The sequence below is a fragment of the Entelurus aequoreus genome, linkage group LG21 (assembly GCF_033978785.1).
Source record: "Entelurus aequoreus isolate RoL-2023_Sb linkage group LG21, RoL_Eaeq_v1.1, whole genome shotgun sequence".
NCBI lineage: Eukaryota > Metazoa > Chordata > Actinopteri > Syngnathiformes > Syngnathidae > Entelurus > Entelurus aequoreus.
In genome coordinates, this window is record NC_084751.1 from 16,945,840 (window position 1) to 16,952,934 (window position 7,095).

A 7,095-nucleotide genomic window follows, 5' to 3' on the forward strand; every position below is an offset into this window, starting at 1 on the left:
GGGGTACAGGTCTGGACTACAGGCAGGCCAGTCTAGTACCCGCACTCTTTTACTATGAAGCCACGTTGATGTACCACGTGGTACATTGTCTTGCTAAAATAAGCAGGGGCGTCCATGGTAACGTTGCTTGGATGGCAACATATGTTGCTCCAAAATCTGTATGTACCTTTCAGCATTAATGGCGCCTTCACAGATGTGTAAGTTACCCATGTCTTGGGCATTAATACACCCCCATACCATCACAGATGCTGGCTTTTCAACTTTGCGCCTATAAAAATCCGGATGGTTCTTTTCGTCTTTGGTCACGACGTCCACAGTTTCCAAAAACAATTTGAAATGTGGACTCGTCAGACCACAGAACACTTTTCCACTTTGTATCAGTATCAGATGAGCTCAGGCCCAGCGAAGCCGACGGCAATTCTGGGTGTTGTTGATAAACGGTTTTTGCCTTGCTTAGGAGAGTTTTAACTTGCACTTACAGCATACTTGCCAACCTTGAGACCTCCAATATCGGGAGGTTGGGGCGGGGGGCGTGGTTAGGGGCGTGGTTAAGAGGAGAGTATATTTACAGCTAGAATTCACCAACTCAAGTATTTCATATATATATATATATATATATATATATATATATATATATATATATATATATATATATATATATATATATATATATATATATATATATATATATGTATATATATATATATATATATATATATATATATATATATATATATATATATATATATATATATAAATACCTGACTTTTCAGTGAATATACATATATATATATATATATATATATATATATATATATATATATATATATATATATATATATATATATATATATATATATATATATATATATATATATATATATATATATGTGACGGTCCACAACTGTATGTGGCAAAATGCAGCTCCACACTGCTGTCGCTTCAACATATCACTGGCACCAGGTGGATTATGAATTTCTTTTATTACAGTGTCCTGCAAAACAGTGCAAATTGTGAGACTGTGAGTCCACTTGGGTCACGGGATTATCAATTGGAAGGCGTCACAGTTCTGAGCACTTCCCGCAGGTAAAGTACATACCACTTCTCGCCAGCAACAGGCGCTGTTGCAACACTTCATTCATAATTTAATCAACCATAATGAACGTCTGTTTCTACACCGTTACATATATATATATATATATATATATATATATATATATATATATATATATATATATATATATATATATATATATATATATATATATGTATATATATATATATATATATATATATATATATATATATATATATATATATATATATATATATATATATATATATATATATATATATATATATATATATATATATATATAATTATATAAATAAAAGAAATACTTGAATTTTAGTGTTCATTTATTTACACATATACACACACACACACACACACACACGACACTCATCTACTCATTGTTGTACTTGAAAGTACAATGCTTTGTTAAGGGTTGAATTGTCCATCCTCTTTCTATTCTCTGTCACTTTTTTTCTAACCATGCTGAATACCCTCTCTGATGATGCATTGCTCTGTGGCACGCACAAAAGTGCTTTCATCAAATGCACGAGAGTGTGGAATCTTCCATCTCTCCCTAGCATGGCCCAAAACCGGTCAATCCTTGCTTCCTGGGGAAGAGACTCCTCCCAGTAGCTCCACCCACTCGGCAGATGACTTTATGAATTTCTTTAATAAGAAAATTGAAGTAATTAGAAAGGAGATTAAAGACAATGCATCCCAGCTACAACTGGGTTCTATTATATACAGATACGACTGTATATACGACGGATACCGCCCTCCAAAATAGTTTCTCTCTCTTTGATGAAATAACATTAGAGGAATTGTTAAGATGTGTAAATGGGACAAAACAAACAACATGTTTACTTGACCCATTTCCTGGGAAACTTATCAAGGAGCTTTTTCTATTATTAGGTCCATCAGTGCTAAATATTATAAACTTATCACTTTCCTCTGGCACTGTTCCCCTAGCATTCAAAAAAGCGGTTATTCATCCTCTACTCAAAAGACCTAACCTCGATCCTGACCTCATGGTAAACTACCGGCCGGTTTCCCACCTTCCGTTTATCTCGAAAATCCTCGAAAAAATTGTTGCACAGCAGCTAAATGAACACTTAGCGTCTAACAATCTCTGTGAACCTTTTCAATCCGGTTTCAGGACAGATCACTCTCAAAAATGACTAATGATCTATTGCTAACGATGGATTCTGATGCGTCATCTATGTTGCTGCTTCTTGATCTTAGCGCCGCTTTCGATACCGTCGATCATAATATTTTATTAGAGCGTATCAAAACACGTGTTGGTATGTCAGACTTAGCCTTGTCTTGGTTTACCTCTTATCTTACTGACAGGATGCAGTGCGTCTCCCATAACAATGTGACATCGGACTATGTTTAGGTAACGTGCGGAGTCCACCAGGGTTCGGTTCTTGGCCCTGCACTATTTAGCATTTACATCATACGCAAATACGGTGTTAGCTTTCACTGTTATGCTGATGACACCCAACTCTACATGCCCCTAAAGCTGACCAACACGCCGGATCGTAGTCAGCTGGAGGCGTGTCTTAATGAAATTTAACAATGGATGTCCGCTAACTTTTTGCAACTCAACGCTAAGAAAACGGAAATGCTGATTATCGGTCCTGCTCAACACCGACATCTATTTAATAATACCACCTTAACATTTGACAACCAAACAATTACACAAGCCGACTCGGTAAAGAATCTGGGTATTATTTTCGACCCAACTCTCTCGTTTGAGTCACACATTAAGAGTGTTACTAAAACGGCCTTCTTTCATCTCCGTAATATCGCAAAAATTAGTTCCATTTTGTCCGCTGAGATCATTATTCATGCGTTTGTTACGTCTCGTCTCGATTACTGTAACATATTATTTTCGGGTCTCCCTATGTCTAGCATTAAAAGATTACAGTTGGTACAAAATGCGGCTGCTAGACTTTTGACAAGAACAAGAAAGTTTGATCATATTACACCTATACTGGCTCACCTGCACTGGCTTCCTGTGCACTTAAGATGTGACTTTAAGGTTTTACTACTTACGTATAAAATACTACACGGTCTAGCTCCATCCTATCTTGCTGACTGTATTCCACCATATGTCCTGGCAAGAAATCTGCGTTCAAAGAACTCCGGCTTATTAGTGATTCCAAGAGCCCCAAAAAAGTCTGCGGGCTATAGAGCTCCAGTACTATGGAATGCCCTCCCGGTAAAAGTTAGAGATGCTACCTCAGTAGAAGCATTTCAGTCCCTTCTTAAAACTCATTTGTATACTCTAGCCTTTAAATAGACCCCCTTTTTAGACCAGTTGATCTGCCGTTTTCTTTTCTCCTCTGCCCCCTCGCTGGGTTATTAAATAATAAATAAATGATAAATGAGTTATACTTGTATAGCGCTTTTCTACCTTCAAGGTACTCAAAGCGCTTTGACAGTATTTCCACATTTACCCATTCACACACACATTCACACACTGATGGCGGGAGCTGCCATGCAAGGCGCGAACCAGCAGCCATCAGAGGCAAAGGGTGAAGTGTCTTGCCCAAGGACACAACGGACGTGACTAGGAAGGTAGAAGGTGGGAATTGAACCCCAGTAACCAGCAACACTCCGATTGCTGGCACAGCCACTCTATCAACTTCGCCACGCCGTCCCGTTCCGGTGACCATGGATGAGGTACTGGCTGTCCAGAGCTGAGACCTGGGGTGGACCGCTCGCCTGTGCATCGGTTAGGGACGTCTCTGCGCTACTGACCTGTCTCCGCTCGGGATGGTCTCCTGCTGGCCCCACTATGGACTGGACTCTCACTGTTATGTTGGATCCACTAGGGACTGTACTTAGAGGGGGGGTTATCCACATATGCGATCCTCCCCAAGGTTGTCATTCACATCGACGTCCCTTGTGTGGGCTCTGTGCCAAGGATGTCGTTGTGCTTGTGCAGCCCTTTGAGACTTTTGTGATTTAGGGCTATATAAATAAACATTGATTGATTGATATTTAGTATGACAGTTATACTGTCATATTGAATAAAAAAAACTAACTTGTGTCTTTCTAAACCTTACAAAATATTTTTTTCCAGTAAAACTCACAAAGATACATTTCTCCAGGCATTATTAGCCATTTTGCATGTGTGGTTTAGGAGTTATGTTTAAATAACTGTCAGATTGAGTGTGCCAGTATACTGTCATAGTGAGAAAAACCCATATTTTGTATTTGCAAACCTTACAAAAACAACTGTCCATCCATCCATCCATCCATCTTCTTCCGCTTATCCGATTGGTAAAACTTAAAATATTGTATTTAGTTAAAATTTGGCAATGATGATATCATATACTCTTCTTGTCTAAAACTTTCAAGGTGCGGTTATAAAGACACTCAATGGTCTTGATTGATGACTTGTGTGCCTGGGACCATGTAGTTAAGCCATAAGATATGTGTGAAAGAATCATTGCATTCATAAAAGTAAAAGCACAGCTAAGAGTTAAGCAGTGTCTTATAATCTTAAAACAGCTTAGGTTTGCCTTCATGGTTTTAGACATTTTCTTAATGTGACTTTTAAAATTCAGCTGATAGTCTATGATTATGCCCAAATATTTGACTTCAGGTACTTGTTCCTCATTCATTTTTATATTCAGGTTTGTTTAAGGTAGATTTTTTATGGAGAAGCAGACAGAGTTAGTCTTTTTAGTGTTTAGGGTTAAACAGGAGATGCCAGCCAAGATGCTATTTTGTCTAATTTAGCATTTAACTTCTCAGCAACTAGAGTACAGGTCTTACCTGATGTATGTGTCATCCGCATACATCTGTAAATCTATATCTGTGCATACATCTGGTAGGTCATTGATGTATAGACTGAATAGTATTGGTCCCGAGACACTACCCTGAGGTATCCCTGTTTCTATTTTGCGGAAGGAAGATCTCACATTATTAATGGTGACACATTGTTCCGTAAAGAACCTTTTAGATATGACTAAAACCAGGACAATGACTGTTTGGATGAATTTAATTTAGTTAGTTTTGAAATTAAAATGTCATGATTGACTTCTCACCCTATCTTTAAGGGAGAGCCCCGCCACCCGGCGGAGGAAACTCATTTCGGCCGCTTGTACCCGTGATCTTGTCCTTTCGGTCATAACCCAAAGCTCATGACCATAGGTGAGGATGGGAACGTAGATCGACCGGTAAATTGATAGCTTTGCCTTCCGGCTCAACTCCTTCTTCACCACAACGGATCGATACAGCGTCCGCATTACTAAAGACACCGCACCGATCCGCCTGTCGATCTCACGATCCACTCTTCCCTCACTCGTGAACAAGACTCCGAGGTACTTGAACTCCTCCACTTGGGGCAGACTCTCCTCCGCAACCCGGAGTGGCACTCCACCCTTTTCCGGGCGAGAACCATGGACTCGGACTTGGAGGTGCTGATTCTCATCCCAGTCGTTTCACACTCAGCTGCGAACTGATCCAGTGAGAGCTGAAGATCCTGGCCAGATGAAGCCATCAGGACCACATCATCTGCAAAAAGCAGAGACGTAATCCTGCAGCCACCAAACCGGATCCCCTCAACGCCTTGACGGCGCCTAGAAATTCTGTCCATAAAAGTTATGAACAGAATCGGTGACAAAGGGCAGCCTTGGCGGAGTCCAACCCTCACTGGAAACGTGTCCGACTTACTGCCGGCAATGCGGACCAAGCTCTGACGCTGATCATTCAGGGAGCGAACGCCACAATCAGACAGTCCGATACCCCATACTCTCTAAGCACTCCCCACAGGACTTCCGGAGGGACACGGTCGAATGCCTTCTCCAAGTCCACAAAGCACACGTAGACTGGTTGGGCAAACTCCCATGCACCCTCAAGGACCCTGCCGAGAGTATAGAGCTGGTCCACAGTTCCACGACCAGGACGAAAACCACACTGTTCATCCTGAATCCGAGGTTCGACTATCCGGCATAGCCTCCTCTACAGAACAACTGAATAGACCTTACCGGGAAGGCTGAGGAGTGTGATCCCACGATAGTTGGAACACACCCTCCGGTTCCCCTTCTTAAAGAGAGGAACCACCACCCCGGTCTGCCAATCCAGAGGTACCGCCCCCGATGTCCACGCGATGCTGCAGAGTCTTGTCAACCAGGACAGCCCCACAGCATCCACAGCCTTGGATAGTGCACTGCTTCCCCTTCATGAGGCGGCGGATGTGGTCCAGAATCGTTTTCCATGGCTTCCCGAACTCCTCCCATGTCCGAGTTTTTGCCTTTGCGACCGCTGAAGCCGCACACCGCTTAGCCTGTCGGTACCTGTCCACTGCCTCAGGAGTCAAATGTGCCAAAAGAACCCGACAGGACTCCTTCTTCAGATTGACGGCATCCCTCACCGCCGGGTGTCCACCAACAGGTTCTAGGATTACCGCCACGACAGGCACCAACTACCTTGCGGCCAAAGCTCCAATCAGCCGCCTCGACAATAGAGTTGCGGAACATGGTCCACTCGGACTCAATGTCCAGCACCTCCCTCGTGACATGTTCAAAATTCTTCCGGAGGTGGGAATTGAAACTGTCTCTGACAGGTGACTCTGCCAGACGTTCCCAGCAAACCCTCACAAGGCGTTTGGGCCTGCCAGGTCTGTCCGGCATCCTACCCCACCATCGCAGCCAACTCACCACCAGGTGGTGATCGGTAGAAAGCTCCGCCCCTCTCTCCACCCGAGTGTCCAAAACATGAGGCCGCAAATCCGATGACACAACTACAAAGTCGATCATGGAACTGCGGCCTAGGGTGTCCTGGTGCCAAGTGCACATATGGACACCCTTATGTTTGAACATGGTGTTCGTTATGGACAATCTGTGACTGGCACAAAAGTCCAATAACAAAACACCACCCGGGTTCAGATCCGAGCGGCCATTCTTCCCAATCACGCCTCTCCAGGTTTCGCTGTCTTTGCCAACATGAGCGTTGAAGTCCCCCAGTAGAACGAATGAATCCAAAAAGGGTGGGTACTCTGATCT